The 21106-nt window shown below is 29.8% G+C and overlaps 1 protein-coding gene across 3 annotated transcripts in view; it reads right to left on the reverse strand.

Annotated features, from left to right (window-relative positions):
- The window catches only part of LOC107443924 (TBC1 domain family member 30-like), a 70361-nt gene extending 50853 nt beyond the window's left edge, over positions 1–19508 (reverse strand). For 2 of the 3 annotated variants that reach the window (XM_071179365.1, XM_071179364.1), the window contains exons 1-4: positions 18449–19508; positions 9681–11138; positions 9093–9224; positions 5662–5744 (exon numbers count right to left, since the gene is read on the reverse strand). The gene's annotated coding sequence lies outside the window, so the exon portion shown is untranslated. The other variant, XM_071179366.1, reaches the window with a different exon arrangement.
- Positions 19509–21106: the final 1598 nt, after the last annotated feature.

Below are 21106 nucleotides of genomic sequence, written 5' to 3' on the forward strand. Positions count from 1 at the left end.
TGGTTGCCATCAGGGGTGTACATGTAGATTTATTAAATACACCTTGTGCGCCACCTAGGAACCAAATCTAGAACCCGACACTCGAAATTTTAGCTCTGTTACAATCGTACCCTGTTACAATTGACCCCACTCTCCCCTATGCTTTTGCTTCACGAGTGTCTTTATCTGTATATCTTCGTTCCGAAATTCTTTTGTTATGCATCTATTCCTAAATTAAATTCTTGAATGAACTTAGTACTAACATAATTTATTGTTTTCTTTCCTATTTTTATTCTTATTTATTTAATAATAATCCTTCAATCTCTCTTTATTTAATATTTGTTCACATAATATTACTAAAAAGCCTGGTTTAATGTCGTATGATCTTGCTGTAAAATAATAATTAGGTGAAATTGAAACTTTTCGCGATCTTCGCGAGTTATTCGCGATCTATATATTACACTGAATCAACCCCTTACGAACGGTACATGTACGTAATCGCGTGTTTTCCTCTTCGCGGCCATTGGTTTTAAAATTTTCTAAATCCAGCGGCCCAAAATCACAAATAGTTATCAATTCAATTCAATTCGTTAGACATATTGTATCAACACGTAAGAACTCTTGGAGTATTCGGGCCTGTGAAAGAGCTTCTTTCACATTCTGATTTCGGTCAATAATCAATATTTAAATTAATATTTAAAGAATTTAAAATTACATTGTCTCATGTTGAAAAATTGCTTAAGTTTTTAGGTATTTGTACCATGTATATAAACTATATCGATTTCTAATGATCATTGATTCCCTTATATAACACCATTTAATATCTTTCAGTCTAAAGTTATTTAATATGAGTAATTTTGCATTATTAAGTGATTAATCAATAAGAATAAATAAACGAATCACTATAATTTAGGAACATAGGAAATGAATTAATAAATGGGTGATTAGATAGACCGGTAAATTTTCAATACGGCTATAAATCTGTGGAGTTCCTTTGTCTTCTCGACTGGGTTCAAAACTGCAAGGCTACGGAGTTGAACATTAGTAGTCGTAAGCTCATAAAATTGGGTTGGCTGTTCAACGACAGTTATGAAAAATAATTAAATCTAATCTTTTTTCTAATCATATCGCATGAAAACTATAATTTAATCGTTGAAAGAGCAGTCAATGAATTTATTTTTCAAAATATATTGAAAAAACTGGATCATCCACAAAAAAATTCAATTTTAGGTTTAAATTCCTTATTGCTCAATATATCATTATCATAGTTGGCCAGACAGCCCAATGTGAGCCAATGCCTTCCTCTGAAGATTTCTCCATGTGGACTTCTGATTCACCTTTGACCTTTCATTAATTTTTGTAACACTTTTTCAGAATTGTAATCATTCATAATTTCACTAATTCATAATTTCATTTTTTTATTAATGTAACACTTTTTCATTAATTGCGAGAAAATCAGACTCCACTGAGTCAGCCCATCTCAACCGCGGCCTTCCCCGTTTTCTTGTTCCAGTGGGTCTAAAAAGCAGTATCTTTTTTATTGTATTGTCATCACTCATTCAAATCACGTGGGCCATCCAATTCATTCTATTTATTTTTACGTTTTTAATAATATCAGGTTGTTTATAAATCTTGTACAGTTCAAAGTTGAATCTCAGTCTCCAGTTATTATTTTCATTTACACCACCAAGCATACTCCGCAAAATCTTGCTTTCATATGTTGCGATACAATTTTCCTCCAGTATTGTCATTGTCCAAGCCTCAGAAGCGTATGTCAAGACTGGCCAGACAAGAGATTTGTAGATTAAGAACTTTGTTTCTCTAGAAAGAAACCTAGATTTAATAAATCTTTTCAGACAAGACAGCCCTATTTGCTCTATTTATTTTTCAAAATATATTGAAAAAACTTGATCATCCATAAAAAAAATGCAATTTTAGGTTTAAATTGCTCAATATATCATAAATATTAATTAAATACTGATTTTCGTTTGAATTTCTAAATCAGAAACTAAATTGTTCTTACTCAAACATGATATAAAAAAACAAGTTCAGAGCTTCTTATAAAGTATATTTAGTTAATTAAGAGATCTGCTGAAATTTTCTTAATAGTGTTCCTCCTAAATACTTTGTTAGCCAACTCAATGCACGTTGTTAAAATATCTTATTTTACAATTTTTATATATTAATATGATTTTACTTCAATTTTTTTTAATATATCTCAAAAAATTCGAAAATCTGTCCAAAAATATCCATTTGTTTATATTTAGTTTTTTAACTTCTGGTTCATTCTTTTAACACTGATTTTCATTGCTTTTAAAGCTTACCTTTACTGTTTTAAATTGAATCTATACAATAGGTTATCAAAGCGGATTCTGTAAGAAAGTTTTTGAAAGAAACCTCTTATAATTAGCCCGATGGTATTTAGACCGTAATCTATTTGTCCATCTGTTGTTGGAAATATGTTGTGTTGGAAATAGTTTCTGGATTAACGCTCGTTCAGAGCAGAACAATAACATAATTGATGACTGAATAAGGAATTCAAAATAAAAACCATTTTCTTAGTTTATCTGAGAATTTTTGGCAGCCATACAGCCTCTGTTCAGTTAGACTGTGATTGATCGCATTAAATTTGTTCCTGTATTTTTTAAAAATACCTTTTTAAAATACCGCGTAGTCTGTGTGTATGACAGGAGTCCACAGTTGCAGGTGTGTATATTAGAAACACACAGTTGAATTAATGTAAAAGCAATTTTTGTTCATGGTTCTTGTTATTAGAATATTTAAGAGTTTCATTGGTTTTGATACTTTAAGCATTCCCCTCTCTTCATTTGCTACTTTGCAGTTGAAAACAATTTCAGGTATTAACATGTTACAAGTTTCATTAATAAAAAGTTAAACAGACTACTCAACTAACTGTTTTAAAAAAATGCCAAGCATAAACACATTGAAATAAAGAACCAGAAATTATGAAAGCAAGGATCCCAAATTTTATGTGAATGATGCTGACAATGTAGTATGCATTGCGCACCGACCGCCTTTACTTCCCAAACAAGTTTGTTTCCACTGATCTGAATCTGGGTGAGCTTCAGTCCGTTACCGAGTCAGTTTAACATAAGTAAAATTATGAAGAAAAAAAATTAAAAAAGATAGATTATTTGAGAACTGAAGAGAAGTATTTTAAATTTCAGCAACATATATTTTTTTAAAGCTATAAAGTCGAGTTTATTTTTCCATATGGTTATTAATTTTCATTCGAGTTGCCATATTTCTAGCACAAAAAAGGTGTAAAAAAATTCAGCATCTAAACACGAAATATATTTATTTTCTTGCAATAAAATTAATATAATTGTAAAACACGCAGTATAAAAATCTCATAACTAAATGTTTTAAAATTTAAATGACTTGGAATAGCGTAACTCTGCAAAAATACATGCTATGCGACAAGGTCCTTGACTTGAAGGTCCTTCATTTGCTGTGCAAAGTGTGTATGTTGTTTATAGAAGTCCTCGCTTACCTTGCAAAATTGCACACTTCGAAAAAATAAAAATATTTTAAATTTGAGCATTAAACTATTGTCTACCATGTATTAGAATATATATACCCAAATTTTATCAAAATACATCCATTATTAACGGAGGTTGCGGGTAACAGCTCACACGACCCCGGCTGAAGGTTTTTGCGTACCTGGCTGTGTGTATGAATGCCTGTGTAAAGTAGTTCAATAACTGAATTCTATAATCTAAACTATACAGTTTAATGTAAATGTTTACTTCAGGCGAAAAAAATGTTTCGCTTCAAAAAAATTTTCATTTGTTTTCATAATTAGTGTCTGGAAAAAGATTGCTTACTACATTTCATTATTAAGGGTTAAGAAATTTTAAACTTTTATCTAACAGAAAAGTAAATTACATATTCGTTTTATATTGATATTAAAAAAAGTTTATAGTTTCCCAGCATCACCTGTTTCATTCACACAGCTCTAAGACTAGTCCTGTGGTTTTTAAAAATAAATATTATATTCTTTTAGGGGTATTCTCTTTTTATTGTTATTATTATATTGCTATTTCTAATGTCTCATTATATCATTACTTGTTATAACAATGTATGCGATTCCGGAAAATTTATTTTTATTTACAAACATCTATTACATACATCTTGATTAAAAATAAATCTCTTTTCAAATTTAAAGAAAAAAAGGTAATCCTTATTTTTTCAATTTTAACAAGCAGCTTACACTTCTTTATAGGCTTCTACAACCGCCACCATCTTGGAGTTTAAGTTAAATTTTTTATTTCAGTTTTTTGTTGCACAAATTCTTGACAAAACAATATCTTCAAGAAAAAAGGTGGAAAATAAAAAGGTCTCTTTATCGGTTTGGGAGAAATAGCGCTTAATAATTTTCAGAACACCTATGGATTTTTTCTCATAACTATGAAGCAACAAAAATATGCGATTTGAGGCTGTTAGTCAGTATTTTAAAATAACACATTTGTCTTTTTCTTAGATTTTCTTAAAAATTTTTTTTACAGTTTAAAATAATGAAAACTGATTTAGATTATGTTTTAAAAAAATCTTATGACAGAAATTGGAAAAAACAGATGTACACATCAAGCATATAAAAACAGAAACATATTCTGTTTAATAACCTATCAAAAATGACTGATTTCAGAGCTGTATTGGTGTAATTTTGTCAGATAAAAAAAGAGCATTTAAATTACCACCAGTCTCATATTTCAAATTATAATAGGGGGACGGTTTAGTATCTTACAAGTATCGAGAGATACTGCAAAATAGAATAAATACCCATCAGATTGTTTGCAAAAATTAATTAAAGAAAATTAAAAGCATATACAAGAGGTGGGATGGAGAAAGGCCTCTTAAGAGAAATACACATCTGTGTAAAATTCGCATTGAAATGAAAGTAAGCTTAAATAGAATTGAATGGTTGAAAGAATTGGATATGGGAAAAAATTGCTGCTTCCTGGGAAAAATGCTCCCTATTAAAGTTTTAGTTCATTTACTTTTAAAGTAATAAAATATTATAGCTCATGTGAATTCGTTTCAAACAGTTAAACCCCTTTTCTAAATTAGGCTATAATATTGAGTTATCATATTCATACCTTTTGGTCATTTTATCGGAAATCGGCTAAAACTTGCTTAAGGCATTCATTCGTTTAATAGTTGGGCAAAGCAGAAATTTTTGATGTTTTAAGGTGGGGATGACGATTTACTACAATCTTTGCTGAAATTTAACACCTATTTTGTTGCTTCTAAGACAATTGTTGTTTGTTATGAAAATTGATTTCTATTAATTAGCATAGAATGTTCTCTAATTTGACGAAAGCTATTTTCAAAATATTGATTCGAATTATTTTTAGCTAATATTTCTGGCTATATCACTTGAGAAATCAGATCATAAAATCAGATCAATTTTCTTTATGGTTTTTTTATTACTTTTTGAAGAAAATTTGGTCAAATTCTCTTTAAATCAATGAAATTACAAGAAGATTGTGTTCAGTTGTTTGAGAGGATATGTTTCTTGTGTGCTGAAATTTGCAGTTCTGAGGAAATAAAAGCCAGCAAAAGAAACTGATCGCAACGCTGGGCTCCAAGTGTTTTCAAACAAAAATTCTACTGCAACTAGAAATTGTAATTTATGGAAAAAGAGAGTAAAATTCTTACCAGAACTATGTAGCACCATATTATGCAGCACAATCAATGTCTTAACTTCTTTCCGATCTAAAGAATAGCGGCAACAGATTGTCCTGCAAAAATTGCGGAGAAAACAATAAATATAAACAAAAGTTCTAATAAGCAATTTAAATAATAAAAATTTATGAATGAATTCACAACACATTTAATTTACAAAATGAATGTGTTGATGGTGCAAAAGACAATTGGAAGGGCGAAAAGCAAATGAGTAGAGGTGTCTTAAGTTTTTAAAACGTTTGGAGAAGACTTTCTTGATTGGTTCTTTATTATAAACACTGAATTGAAGAATAAATTTAAAAAATATTAAGCAAACGTATTATTTTTAGTTTTTTTTCCATCAGAATGTATGCATACGACTTGTTATTAAAGGTAGGCATGTAAAGACAAGCTGACATACCGAATTCTGTGTTCCCAAATGAAGTTCCGTGGAACCCTAGAGTTCCATGAAAAAGTTAAAGAAATCTAAGACTTATGACTTTTTTTAAAGTTTTTTTTAAACATTTTTGAAACCTACAATTATATTCAAATCCAATCACTAAATCATTATTTACTTAATATTTTGGATATTTTTAAGAAATAATTTTAAGTGGAATTAATGAATTAAATTAAAGCCAAAAAAGGAAGAGAAATGGATAAATAATTTTTTTTCCAGTAATGTATTGAATAAATTGTTGAAAAGACACGCACTTTAATGAAATTGCTTTAGTATTTTCACATCGCGATCTTCACATCAAAATGAAATAACTAAATTCGTTAGTAAAGAAATGTGCTTCCCTAAAAGTCATTTTCAACATTCATATCAGTTCTTTATAGCTCTCATTTCAACAAAAAATAAACTTCGGCTTATTTCATTCATTTTTAGCTTATGTATACAGATTGAAAAAAAAACTTAACTTCAGCTCAAGGACTGCGAATTTAACTTTCGGACATCAAACCTAATTAAGGATATTGTCAGTCGTAACCTTTTACAAAGAAATAACGCAAAATTCTACAAAAACTAATTCACCATTTTATTATTCTTTTTCATCCATTGTTTCAAAAACCAAAACAAATAGAAAAATCATATCTATAATATCAAGCTTTTAGCTCGCAACATCAGAAAATGCGTGTTATTACATCACGTGACCCTGACAGATATGAAATCGCATTTTTCAATTTCTAAAATATGAAAATAATTCATTCCTCTTTTAAAATATTTGGAAATAAAATAGTCCTTTATTGGTTAATAAATTTATGATTGTCTTTCAATAGTTTTAAATAATTTGTCTTCTCTTTGTGTTTATATTCACAACTGCTTTTGAACTTAATTTTATTTTCATTTCATAACTGTCGTTGCACAGTTGACCTAATTTCTTTGAGCTTACGACTACTAATACTCCGTAGCCTTGTAATTTTGAACAAATTCAGAAGATAAAAGAACTTCTGGATCAAGTATTGGGTGAAATTTGCCATCGTGGAGAACTTTTTGGTGGAACTAACACGCGTTTGCGTTCCATGGAGAGGAGGACCACGAGGACTTCTCACGGTTAGCCTGACTTCAAAGGGAACTCTAACCCATGATCCGTCTACCACTGCAAATATTTCACGTCAGTACTGTGGTCGGTGCGAGCCGGGTGCGGAATTCGAATAGACCAGCCAAGGCTGGGATTCGAATTTGGCGAAAGAAGTTTGATCATTAAGGGTATCACAGACCAAAAAAATTGGAAACCGCTAGGCTAAAGAATATCGCAGAATAGTTTAAAATGTTACTTCAAATCAAACTCTTATTTAACCAAAATAATTAAATTATCACTGGCTCAGGGGATAGAGAGTTCGCCTTCCAATAAGGTGATCTGGGTTCACATCCCAGCTATGGCTGGTCGATACGAATTCCACATCTCGCTTGCACGGACCACAGTGCTGACGTAAAATGACCACAGTGCTGACGTAAAATATCCTCAGTGGTAGACGGATCATGGGTAAGAGTTACCTTGCCATCAAGCTAACCGTGGGAGGTTTTCGAGGTTTATCTCTCCATGTAACGCAAATGCGGGTTAGTTCCATCAAAAAGACTTCCACGAACAGTACTTGTGATCCAGGTGTTCCCTTATCTTCTGTATTGGGTTTAAAATTAGATGGCTACGGAGTTGAACATTAGCAGTCTTAAACCCGAAAAATTGGGTCAACTGTTCAACGAAATAAAATTAATTTATCGCAAGTTTGATACAAAATGCTTAGGCCTTAACTTTCTAAACGTTTGAGATCATAAAAAATTTCGACAGGCTAACAATTCCTTATTAACGGTTAACGTTTGGAGTAAAATTAAAACACGTGGTTGTTTGGTCAAAAGAGAGTGAAAACTTATTTTTGACCTTATCCAACGACAATATTTATTGTTCAAGCATAAAGCGGTTAAATAATAATAACACCGGCACGCAGCCCTGTACTTTATCTTTTCATATCCAACCAGTTGACCGCTGCCATCAGAAATTTTATTTTGAGGGTAAAATTATAAGGAGGTTAAATTCAAACTTCTGCATTTCTGGATCATGTTTAAGACAGAACTTCTTGCAGTGGCGGATCCAGCCGGGGGCGGGGGTCATGACCCCCCCCNGAAATAAAAAATAAAAAATAAAAATAAAAATAACTTTTTTAATTCTTTAAAAAAGAAAGAAAATATTTTAAAAATTATTTAAGGGGACATATACACCTAGGTATGTCGGAAAAATCGATTTTTTTCCATCTAATTATGTTCTTCACTGTTTCAAGAAGCATAATCCAAAAGATTAATTAGATAAAGATAAGAAATTCGTCATAGTTTCATTGTAAACATTATTTAAAGATGTTGAATACTTGAATTATTTATGTATTGTTCATTATGAAAAAAATAAATGAGAAGACTAACATTAAAAACCTCTTTTTTTTTCAAAAAAAATATTTAAAAAAATTTTTTTTTATAAAAAAAAAAATTTTCTTGCGGGAGGAGGGGGCCCTCCCCAGGAATAATTTCTGGATCCGCCCCTGACTTCTTGTCACATGAGCAAGCGATTTTTTACAATGCGCCTACTTTTGAAGAAAAAAAAGCAATCTTGTGTTTCGTAGGACACAACTCAGCTAAAATTTGTTTAGATTATACCCGTTTTTTAAGTGTGAAACGCTGACAAAAATTCTTGTCGCAGAGGTATGACAAAATATGCAAAGAGTGAAATTATCAATCTTCTTCAAAATTGTAAATCCAATTACGTCATAAAAGTGCTTATTTTTTATAGAAGAAAATTGTACAGAGGGTTGTAAGGTATTCATTTTTAGGGTTAATTGAAGTTGTTTATTAACTGTATCGTGAAAGGTGTGTTCAGGTTTTAAATTTAACTGCAGGATATGAAATAATTTGACAAAATAGATTTAAATCAAACTTTACTTACAGCATAAGCAGAAATAATCATTCTTTAGTGTCTAGACTCATATTAGGCGGTTCAAAACAAATCATTCTGGAATTCATCTCAGATATGCAGATTCCACATAACCAACTAAATCCCACTTTGTCAGGTTGTTCCCTATTTATCAGACTATTTATGAGCAGAAACATATCCTACAAAGCTAAATTACAATACATTATAATGAACTAGAGACAGCATTAATATCAAACAATTTAAAGTCCCAAGAAACCTAAAAATTAAAAAAATCTGAAAAAATTAATAAAATCTGAAAAGAAATTAAGTTAACGACATTAAAAGCACACAGTACAAGGAAAACGACTTAACAATCACTAAACTAATAAACACAGAGATAAAAAAAACATGGGGTGAGAAACTAATTTACATCAGATCAAACCAAGAAAAAAAAATCTGATTAGCAGAACATTTAAAAAAATTCCTCGAAATATCTATCAAACACATTAAAAACACTTTGAGAAAGAAATTGTAAAAAATAAATTAATAAATAAAAAGTTTGAAAAAAATTATAAAAATATACATAATTGACAAAATGGATTAAAATCAAACTTTACTTACAGAATAAGCAGAAATCATCAATTCCTTAGAATCTAAACTCATATTAGGAGGTTCAAAATCATTCTGGAATTAATATCAGTCACACAGATTCCAAATAACAAACTAGATCCCATTTTGTCAGGTTGTTCCCTATTTATCAGACTATTTATGAGCTGAAACATATCCTACAAAGCTAAATTACATTACATTATAATAAACTAGAGACAACATTGATATCAAATAATTTAAAGTCCCAAAAAAACCTAAAAATTAAAAAAATCCGAAAAAATTTATAAAATCTGAAAAGAAATTAAGTTAACGACATTAAAAGCACACAGTACAATGAAAACGACTTAGCAATCACTAAACTAATAAACACAGAGATAAAAGAAACATGGGGTGAGAAACTAATTTACATCAGATCAAACCAAGAAAAAAAATCTGAATAGAAAAAAATTCCTTAAAATATCTATCAAGCACATTAAAAACACTATGAGAAAGAAATTGTAAAAAATAAATAAATAAATAAAAAGGTTGAAAAAAAAGTATAAAAATATACAGACTTTTTTATTAAATAATGGAAAATATTATAAAAGTGAACCCAGTGAAAGATGAAAATCAAACATAAACAAGATAATACAAACAAAAAGAAACAAAAACAACGAACACAAATTTCAATTGATGCACAGAACCATTAAAAATATAATTCTACCATTAAAAACAAAAACAAGATCACACACACTGGAAAGAAATAAAAGAAACCTTAGGAAAAAGTGGTATACCAATTAGAAAAACAAAACACCCTTTCATAAAGATGGAAAAATTGGATTAAAGATTTGGATCAATTGGATTGGAGAATCATGATTCGGAAAGTAAAATGAAAAAAAGAAACATAACTCGAACAAACAGAGATATAATAATAATACAAAAATTAATAGATATAATAATTAGAATTTGAAAACGGAAATAAAATAAAATGAAATTCGTCGCTCGTAATTCGAAAAAAAAAGAAAAAGGAAATACGTCGAAAACCCAATGAAAAAAAATTAGAAAAGCGTTCGATGTCGAATGTTGTTAAAACGGAACGAACAAAATTCGTCGCATGTAAAAGCGGGCAAATCTCGAGTGTATGTTGCGAGCTGCACGCTGGAACGAAAATGTGCTAGTCGTCGGAAAAAAGAAAACCCCGAAATAAATTTATTCTGTTTCATACCCAAAGAAAAGAATGCATTAAAGCCACTTTACCTCATTCCAGCAATAAATGAGCGTTTACTTCCAGTATCGCACCAAGCATAACTTAGATAAGTAAATGTCTTACCTTACAAGTGTGAACTTACCTATCAACATAAGTACAAAAAGAACGCCCTTCAAAAAGTCTTATTCAAGTTAAATTAAAACTTACCAATACTTTTTAGTTACTTTATATTGATTCATTTCATGAATGTTAGACACATAACTGCTGAAGTTTAGCTTCTGATTCTAGTTAGGAAAAATGAAGAAAATTAAATTCTATTCATAATGACAAATCGTAATATTGAACTGCTTACATTTATTAATACTCATTCATTTAAGAAAAATAGTTTGTTCCTTATGCATAGCAATTTATTTAAACAAGATATATTTAAACATTGAAAGTAAAAAAACACATTTACAGCAACGATTGTTTTGAAAAATACTTTGAAATGTGTAGTCTATTGTGATGTATTACAGCAGTCGTGAAACTTCTCAGCACCTTTGTTATCATTTGTAGACTTAATAAAGTTCAAAATAAAACATTGAAATAATCTTTCATAGTCTTGAATTTTAATTATTTAATGTATTCATAGAAATCAAATAGCTTATATAAAATTGTATTCACATAGCATAGCTACCAACATAGTTTCAAAGAAGAAAGTAAAAAAAAAACCATCTTGTAGTTAAAAATATAACTTAAGAGGGAGATGTATATTTAAAACCATTTACATTCAGGTACTACAGCAAATCATTTAGTCAAGTCTATTTGTTTTAGTAAAATGTTGCTTAAACAGGATTGATTAACAAAGGGAGGGTTCGATTTGGGAAATTCACAATGTGATGAAACGTGGTTTAATAGAAGCATAGCTTGAGGGTGCTCACCTCTTAAAATTACCTCCAAAGAAAAGAATTTTAAAATGTAAACATTCCTTATATAATGGTCAAATCTCCTATAGCCCTTAAGGGCATTTTTCAAAGTAATGTTAAGTTAAAACATACTAGGAAATAATTTAGAAAAATAATTTAGCTTATTACCTAAAATTAATTTAATCTTTAAGACCATTTTTTTTGGAGGGGGAACGGGGTTTTTAAAATTTTACCAATTTTTATTTAATTTTATAACAGTTGTTGACCCACTTTTTGGGATTACGACTACTAATGTTCAATTCCGTGTCATTTTGAATCCAATCAGGAAAACAAGGAAATTCCTGAATCAAGTATTAGGAAAAATTTTGCCTTGGTGGAGGACATTTTTTGATGGAACTAACCCGCATTTGCGTTACATGATGAGGAAGACCACGANTTTTGAATCCAATCAGGAAAACAAGGAAATTCCTGAATCAAGTATTAGGAAAAATTTTGCCTTCGTGGAGGACATTTTTTGATGGAACTAACCCGCATTTGCGTTACATGATGAGGAAGACCACGAGAACCTGTCACGGTTAGTCTAACGGCAAAGGGACTCTAACCCCATAATCCGTGTACCACTGAAGATATTTCATGTCAGCACTGTGGTCGGTGCAAGCCGGATGCGGATTCGTATCTACCAGCCTTCGCATGGATTCGAACCCAGTTCACCTCTTTAGAAGGCGAACGTGCTCAATCCCCTTAGCTGTCGCGGCTCAAAAATTTTACCTATTGTAAAAAAAAATTATTATAAATTGGAATGCTTGCTATTATAAATACAAAAAGAGCTGCATGAAAAATAATGAAATTAGATTTATGTAACCTAACTCTTCATTGTTTTTTCTTCTCTTGTATTTTTTGTGGTTATAAGCTAAATATAAAATAACAGGCGGGAAATAACTGCACAAATAACAGACGGGAAAAAAGATTCTCATCGACATTGAAAAACTTCATAAAGTAGGTGAGAATAATAGAAAGCCTTAAGTACAAAGGCCTTATAAGGGTTAAAAAAAAACTTCACTTATTAGGAAATCTCACCCCAATTTGATATTTAGACAAGATAAAATAGATTTTATATTTAGATGAAAACAAGTTTTGATATTTAAAATTATAATTTGATTAAACATCTCTTTAAAGAAATAATAATAATAATGAGTTTTAATAACTTTGGGGCGAATAGCGTCAAAACAATTGAAGATCAACGGGTGAGAACTGTTTAGGACCATTTTTCGCCAAACTGTTTGGATGCCCATTTTTCGCAAAACTGATTGGATTTCCGTTCGTTGCATTTTAAGAATCTGTTCTCCCAGAGAGTTATTATGCAGTGGAGATAGACAGTGCAGTTCACAAGCGGCTATAGTCCATGCGATTTCGATTTTTTGTCTGAATCAGCTCTTATGGACGTTAGCAGTTCTTTTCCTTTGATCTTCAAGTGTCAAAAGTAAATTCAACAACTTGTTAAATCGAAGTTTGAGTTATTAATTTATATTGTTTTTAAATAAAATAATTAAGTAATAAAATAAATAAAATTTTAAATAAAATAATAAATTTAAACAATAGATCTAAATCATAAGATATGTTTCTGTGTACTCAATAACAACAAGTCTGCTATAAGTTTCGAAGTAACCAACGAAAAAGTTAATATTAAAAGGTACAAAAAATGGACATTTATAAAACAATTAAAAAGATTCCACCATTTCTTCCGTTATTGCAACAGAAAAAAGGAGGGGAAAAAAGAAAAATTCATTTTAGCAGCTGATTTAGTGAGCAATGAAAAAGGGCAAGAATGAAGGCATTTTTATTTATATCTGGAATTCGAGCAGAAAAGGAAAAATCTAACACCACTTCAGCTCATTTTTTTCTTACAATCTTAACCTTTTAAGCCGCGTTGGCTCAGGGCATATAGAGTTCGCTGTCCAATGAGGTGAATCGGGTTCGAATCCCTGCAATGGCTGCTCGCTACGAATTAAACAGTCGGCTATCGCGAACCACAGTGCTTACGTAAATTATCCTCAGTGATAGAAAGTGATAATTTAAAGTCCTATTGCCGCCAGTACAACAGCGGGAGGTTTTCGTGGTTTTCCTATCCATGTAATGCAAATGCGGCTTAGCTCCATCAAAAAGACCACCACGAAAGCCAACTTTCTCCCAATACTTGATTCTAGAGATTTCTTTTCTTCTGGATTGGATTCAAAATGACATGACTGCAGAGTTGAACATAGGTAGTCGTCAACTCAAAATTAGATCTGTTCAAAGACCAATATTAAATAAACTCTTAGCCCTTTAAATTTACAAAGCAAATACGAGAGCTATCAACGGCTAACTTATTTTCCTTCTTGAAAAAGAGAAAAGAAAGGCAACAAACTAATGCTCTTTTTGTTGACCACCTATATCATTTAACTTCGCTGTTTACTATGGAATGCAAAATGCAGTGCTCATAATAACGTCACACTATCACACTCTAATCTTTGTTATCATTTTAACATTAAATTNTAATGAAATTAGATTTATGTAACATAACTCTTCATTGTTTTTTCTTCTCTTGTATTTTTTGTGGTTCAATGGTTGCATAAATAACAGGCTGGAAAATAGATTCTCATCGACATTGAAAAACTTCATAAAGTAGGTGAGAATAATACTTACGAAGGCCTTATAAAGGCTAAAAAAAAACTTCACTTATTAGGAAATCTCACCCCAATTTGATATTTAGACAAGATATAATAGATTTTATATTTAGATGAGAACAAGTTTTGAAATTTAAAATTGTAATTTGGTTAAACATCTCTTTAATGAAATAATAATAATAAAGAGTTTTAATAACTTTGGGGAGAATAATGTCAAAACAATTGTAGATCAACGGGTGAGAACTGTATAGGTCCATTTTTCGCCAAACCGTTTGGATGTCCATTTTTCGCAAAACTGATTGGATTTCCGTTCGTTGCATTTTAAGAATCTGTTCTCTCAGAGAGTTATTATGCAGTGAAGATAGGCAGTGCAGTTCACAAGCGGCTATAGTCCATGCGATTTCATTTTTTTGTCTGAATCAGCTCTTATGGACATTAACAGTTCTTTCCCTTTGATCTTCAAGTGTCAAAAGTAAAATCAACAACTTTATAAATTTGAGTTATTAATTTATATTGTTTTTAAATAAAATAATGAAGACATCAATTTTAAACAATAGATCTAAATCATAAGATACGTTTCTGTGTACTCCAATAACAACAAGTCTGCTATAAGTTTCGAAGTAACAAACGAAAAGTTAATATCAAAAGGTACAAAAAATGGACATTTATAAAACAATTAAAAAGATTCCACCATTCCTTCCGTTATTGCAACAAAAAAAGGGGAAAAAAGAGAGGAAAGTTCAGTTTAGCAGCTGATTCAGTGAGCAATGAAAAAGGGCAGGAATGAAGACATTTTTATTTATATCTGGAATTCGAGCAGAAAAGGAAAAATCTAACACCACTTCAGCTCATTTCTTTCTTACAATCTTAACCTTTCAAGCCACGTTGGCTCAGGGCATAGAGAGTTCGCTGTCCAATGAGGTGAATCGGGTTCGAATCCCAACAATGGCTGCTCGCTACGAATTAAACAGTCGGCTATCGCGAACCACAGTGCTCACGTAAAGTATCCTCAGTGATAGAAAGTGATATTTTAAAGTCCTATTGCCGCCAGTACAACAGCGGGAGGTTTTCGTGGTTTTCCTATCCATGTAATGCAAATGCGGGTTGGCTCCATCAAAAAGACCACCACGAAAGCCAACTTTCTCCCAATACTTGATTCTAGAGTTTTCTTTTCTTCTGGATTGGATTCAAAATGACATGGCTGCGGAGTTGAACATACGTGGTCGTCAACTCAAAATTAGATCTGTTCAAAGACCATTAAGTTTATTTCAATAGTTATGTGCCAATAAGGGAAACAAGAGACTAATTGCCAAAAAAAGATGACACATTCATTTGAAGTGCGCGGCAGGATTCCAGAATGAAGCATAAGTTCTTTTCTAATGTAGGGAAGAAGATAACTTAGGCATGGGTCGCCTACGCGTAGTTGTTTTATTAATATGACAAATTAAGATTGGAACGAGAAAAAAAAGATCAAATTATGTTCATTTTTCACGTATATGTATTGATACCAGACATAAATAAATACACCTTCCATTTTGAAACAGTTTTGCTAATTTAAATACATGAAAAGTGTATTTTTATTGAACGAAATACTAATCGCTACAACGAAAATTCCATTATGAATTCTCTTGACCACTCACTTTTGCGATATTAGAACAGTGAGGGTCACCTTAATTCGTACTTAAAAATCTTGATTACTATAAAAATTGATTTTTTCTTGTCTTCATGAAATAACTCGAGAGCTCTGAAAACTTTTTGAACTATTAATCCAGTAAGGTACATAATATAAGTATCAATTTTTTATAAAATCAGTTTACTGCCAAGCAGGTGATACCCTTCAAATTTTAAAAGTGCAAATGAAACATAGGTCACATTGTTTTTGAAAGAAAAAAAAGCTAAGTTTTGCTTGTTTATTAAAAACATCCTTTTCAGACAAAAAGCTTAACCATATAATGAAAGCTACAACTTGAATGTGAATCATAGTAATAAATAAAATATTATTTATATGGAAAAAAAACTATTTTACAAATATATGCATTTAATTTCACTTCACGCATCTGTTTTGAGTCGTTTCAAATTGCTATCGGAAACTGAACTTTCAATAGGAATCCTTTCTCTCTAAGCAACTTTCTGAAGATCTATTTATAACTGTAATTTAATTTTTTGTTTAATCCGAGTCTAATAATTTTAATTAAAGAGTTAATCTTTTAAAAGAAAATGAGAGAGAACCTAATAATTTTCATTCAAATGCAACAAGATTGTTTAAATTTATTTAACCATCCATTAGTTTTGATGACTGAATTGTTAATTGGATTAAAACCAATTTAAATTAACGGAAAAAAGAAATCCATTAAAAAATTTTGTGCAACTAATCTGTATCAGAGTTGATATTTTATTTTAATAATAAATAACTATATGACCCCCAATTCACACTTATAAGGTTTCATGGTGCGAAAATTTATTTAATCCATTTTTCCTTTGCATAATTTTATTCAAGAGTTCTAAAATTCCTGATATTACGAACTGCGTAGTGGATAAGATACTTCAATTATTTTTAACCTATTTGTGGATACCTCCCTTTTTTCAACGTAGCAAATTTTGTTATTGTAAAAAATTTTGTTGTAAAAATTTCTTGTAAAAAATTTTTGTTGTTTAATTCAGAATTGTTAATTAGGTCTTTTCAGTCAGATTTGTTAATCATTCATAAGAGGACAAAAACAGACTTAGAGACAAAAAGACCATTTAGGAGTACTGCATAAGTGTCAACGGTCATTGAGAAAATGTTTGTTTTTTTCAGTGGCAGAGTCAAATAGTTTTCCTTACATAACAATTCAATAATTTACACATAATTACTAGTTGAACTTTAAGTGATCATTGAGGACCAATGATGTACAAATACACGGATTTTAATAATCAATATGAATGAGTTTGAACATTATCTTTAATAATAAAATGAAGAGTTTGTGGGACCGTGTGTTCCTCTCATAACTCCAGAATCGTAAGCAAAAAGGTTCTAAAATTTAGATAGAGGTTTCAAGAATCAATTTTAACCTCTCCCATCCTTAAAATGATTAAAGAAATTTTTTTTTAGTTTTTGGGGAAGGGCGTTTAAAAAAAGCATATTTTTCATGGGTTTAGCATTAACTATTGTTATAAATAAAACTGTTGACGATTCTGTTTGATTATTTCAAACATTTAAAAAAGGCAATCGTTGTGATAGCAATGCAACTATTTTCAGCTATGCAATCATTATCACTGTGAATAGTGATAATGCTTGAGTTGAAATAATGTAATAACGCAAGTATTGAAGAAAAGTTCGACTGCAGTTGTTGCCTATGTTTTATTTGAACGATGATGAGTTAATATTGTGAGCTGTTAATAAAGCGTGAATTAGTGCTTGCTTTAAAAAATAGGGTTTATTTAAAATTAAATTTCTCTAGCACTATTTGCTATTTCTCTTAAATTTTGTACATTATCAGTTAAAATTACATTCTTTAAAATTGCGTAAAATTTTGTACACCTTACTGTTCAAACATTTTTCAGCTATTATGAAATAAAATAATAAATAATTATTAAAAACATTTTTATGGGGAATTATTTTTGGATAAGTGAACAGTGGGCCAAAATTTTTCAATTATCTTAAAAAGTTTTCGAGTAATGATGAAGTATGCAAGAATAAATTAATGTTAAAGGGCCATTTCTTAGCCATTCTTTTAAACAAATTATTTTTCAGATTCCGGCTATCCCCCCCCCCTACTTTGAGGGTCAGAAATCCAAATAAGAATCTGGCCCTCGAACCATTAAAATTTGAATCATACTAAGTGAAAAATTGTTTCGTTAAATCAAAGGTTATTCAGAAAATTAAGTTTTTTTGCATACTGTACGTGATTTCGTTCATAAAAAAGATAGCTTAAGTCATTGATTTTAATGGTTAGGAAATAAAAAATTTTCCTTTTAGTTATTAAATTTTACGAAAATAGGTTTCAAATCATCGTAAAATCATTATCGTATAATTATTAAACTTACCTAATATAAGAAAAGACTAGATTGCAGAATTTTTTAAATATTTCCTGCTCTCTTCATCTGTGTAAGATCAGAGAACACAAAGCGAACGACTTCGATAAGCTAAAAAAATCTAAAATATTTATTAGTTTCACCTGAAAAAAAAAAACGCTATATTAAAATCAAAAATAAAATATTTCAAAAGTAAACAATGCTCAACAGTTTATAAAGAGTAAAAAGTAGACATTTGACTACCGAAGTCATAAATTTGATAGTCAACTACAATTATTCTTAAAGAAATTTTGATAATAATTAGTTATTCATTCAACGCATTTTCGTTACCGTTTGAGGTTGATAACAATGTGCGTTAATATCACAAATTTGTAAATTTAAATTTAAATTTTGTTGACAAATCGCAATTTTTTAATTAGTTTTTCTAAACGTGTGTGATCAAACGTTAATTTTTTTATAACGTTTAATAATCAACTTATCTACATGATTACTGGGTCTTTTTCTTTAAAGTTCGAACTCAGAAGGCATTGAACACTTTCCATTATCCGCATTACTTAAAATATTACTCTCTGTTTTATGTATGGCACAAAACAGAATAAATTAAGTTAGCTACACATACAGAAGAGTTTTTTCATAGACTAATATTATAGGTAGACTGCTCATCTATGATTGCCAATTGGCAACTAGGATAACCAATCCTTGCTGTGTTTGGGAAGGGCTAAACTTACCATTTGGTGAACTTAGGCAATCGCAAAGAAACACCAAATAGAATGGGTGAAAAATTCTTTGATTTCATTCAAAATATTTTCGAAAAGAGAAAAAGTTTTTAACCCTCAGTGCGTATTTTTTTTTACTTAGTAACATTTTCTGTTATTGTCCTTAAATGTCATAGGTGTTTAATATTTTCTTCACTTTTAGAAAAAGATAAAATGCATGCGATAATCTATTTTTTCATTCATTGAGCACTGTTAATTGAACTCAACGCAACAATAAAATAAAATAAGAAAACATTTTCTTACAAAAAATTAGTACGTCAAAATGTTTTAGCTGAAATGATCACGCGAAAATACAAAATAAAATTTTATAATATTTCACAAATTTATGATCGAAAAATGTAACGAGAGTTAAAAAATACGTTTATAAAATAAAAAATTATATTTATTTTTAAAGTATATTTTTAATAATCACTTTGTTAAAATTGAGCTCAAAATTACTTTGATGATACTTCTTTAAGAAGGAAATAAAGACTTTAAAGCTGTAAAGTTGCAAATAAGCAGCATTTTTAAAATTCAAGTTATTGAAGAAATTATAAAGATTTGAACGAAATTATGCTGTAAACTTAAAAGTTTTAACTCAATGTTTTGTCTCAATTTGTATTTAAATTTAGACAGATAAGCAAAGCTATCCAAATTCATATCCCAATTCTTTTAATTTTCGAATACGTAAAAGTTAAAGTTTACTTGATTTGATTTAATTTAGGATTTTTAAAATTTAAAATTTAATGATAAGAGGCAGATGAATTTAAACATTCAATAGTCCCTCGCAGCTACAGCTTTTCGTTTGTTATTTGATTTTTTTATAACAATACTGTAATAGAATATAGAGATTTAGTGATAAGAATATTTTCCTAATTAATTCAAAATTGGATTGAAAAAAATTGGATTGAAATTAAAATGCATAAATTATTTATTAGGAAATAAATATTGAATTAAGCACGAACTCTTTTAAGTTGGATTTTTTAGAAAATTGTTTTCAATTTTTCCAATAGTTCAGTTTTTTTAATTGTACGTCAGTTCTACTAGTCATTTTTCTTTAAAATAATCCTTACATTTAAAAAAATAGACAAAGCATACCAATTAAACGTAACATCACGGGTAACAAGTTTATTTAATACTTCACTCTTTAATAACTCGATTTAGAAATATATAAGTTGGCTAGTTGCACAGATAAAAAATAGAAAACTTAATAAAATTTCTTAATAATAAAAAATAGCTGGCATCTTTTTTCCTTTTTTGTGCTTCAGTTCTCCATTTTTTCCTAATTTTTTTAACCTACATAAACTATGCTTCTTAAAAATATATTTTCACCAAACCCATTGAAAATTAATAGATCTTGCAGGAATCGGTCTTGATTTATTTATTGTAATAATTCTTTATCTTTTAGGGGGAAGTTAATTTCGAGAGGAAGGGTGGGGTTACAGTCTAATCCGATTTTATTAGTCTATGGGCAATTTTAAACTCTTGATCTGAATGTTAAGCCAACAATAACATTTTCTAAAAGCTTTCTATTTAAGAATACACAGAAATATTACAAAGCATATTTGAGAGGACTAATATAAATTATGAACACTGTAAGCATATAATAACTCAATAGTTATAGACTTACAGCCAACACAATTTTAATTTGCATAATTGTTATCTCAGAGCAACACTTTAAAAACTCTTTCTTTAAAGAACAAGAGCCATAGTATCATTAAAACCACAAACCCGAAATTGTATCACTTCAACTTTTTTATAGTGTAACAAAAATGAGGAAATGGAAAAAAAGAAAATTTAAGGTTTTTAAAATCAAGTTAAGAAAACTTAAAATCTATAAATATAGAAGTGCCAACTTTTGCTAACTAGAAATCAGTAATATACAATAATATATGAATATATATAACCTACAATA

This window comes from Parasteatoda tepidariorum, chromosome 4 (genome assembly GCF_043381705.1).
Source record: "Parasteatoda tepidariorum isolate YZ-2023 chromosome 4, CAS_Ptep_4.0, whole genome shotgun sequence".
Taxonomy (NCBI): Eukaryota; Metazoa; Arthropoda; class Arachnida; order Araneae; family Theridiidae; genus Parasteatoda; species Parasteatoda tepidariorum.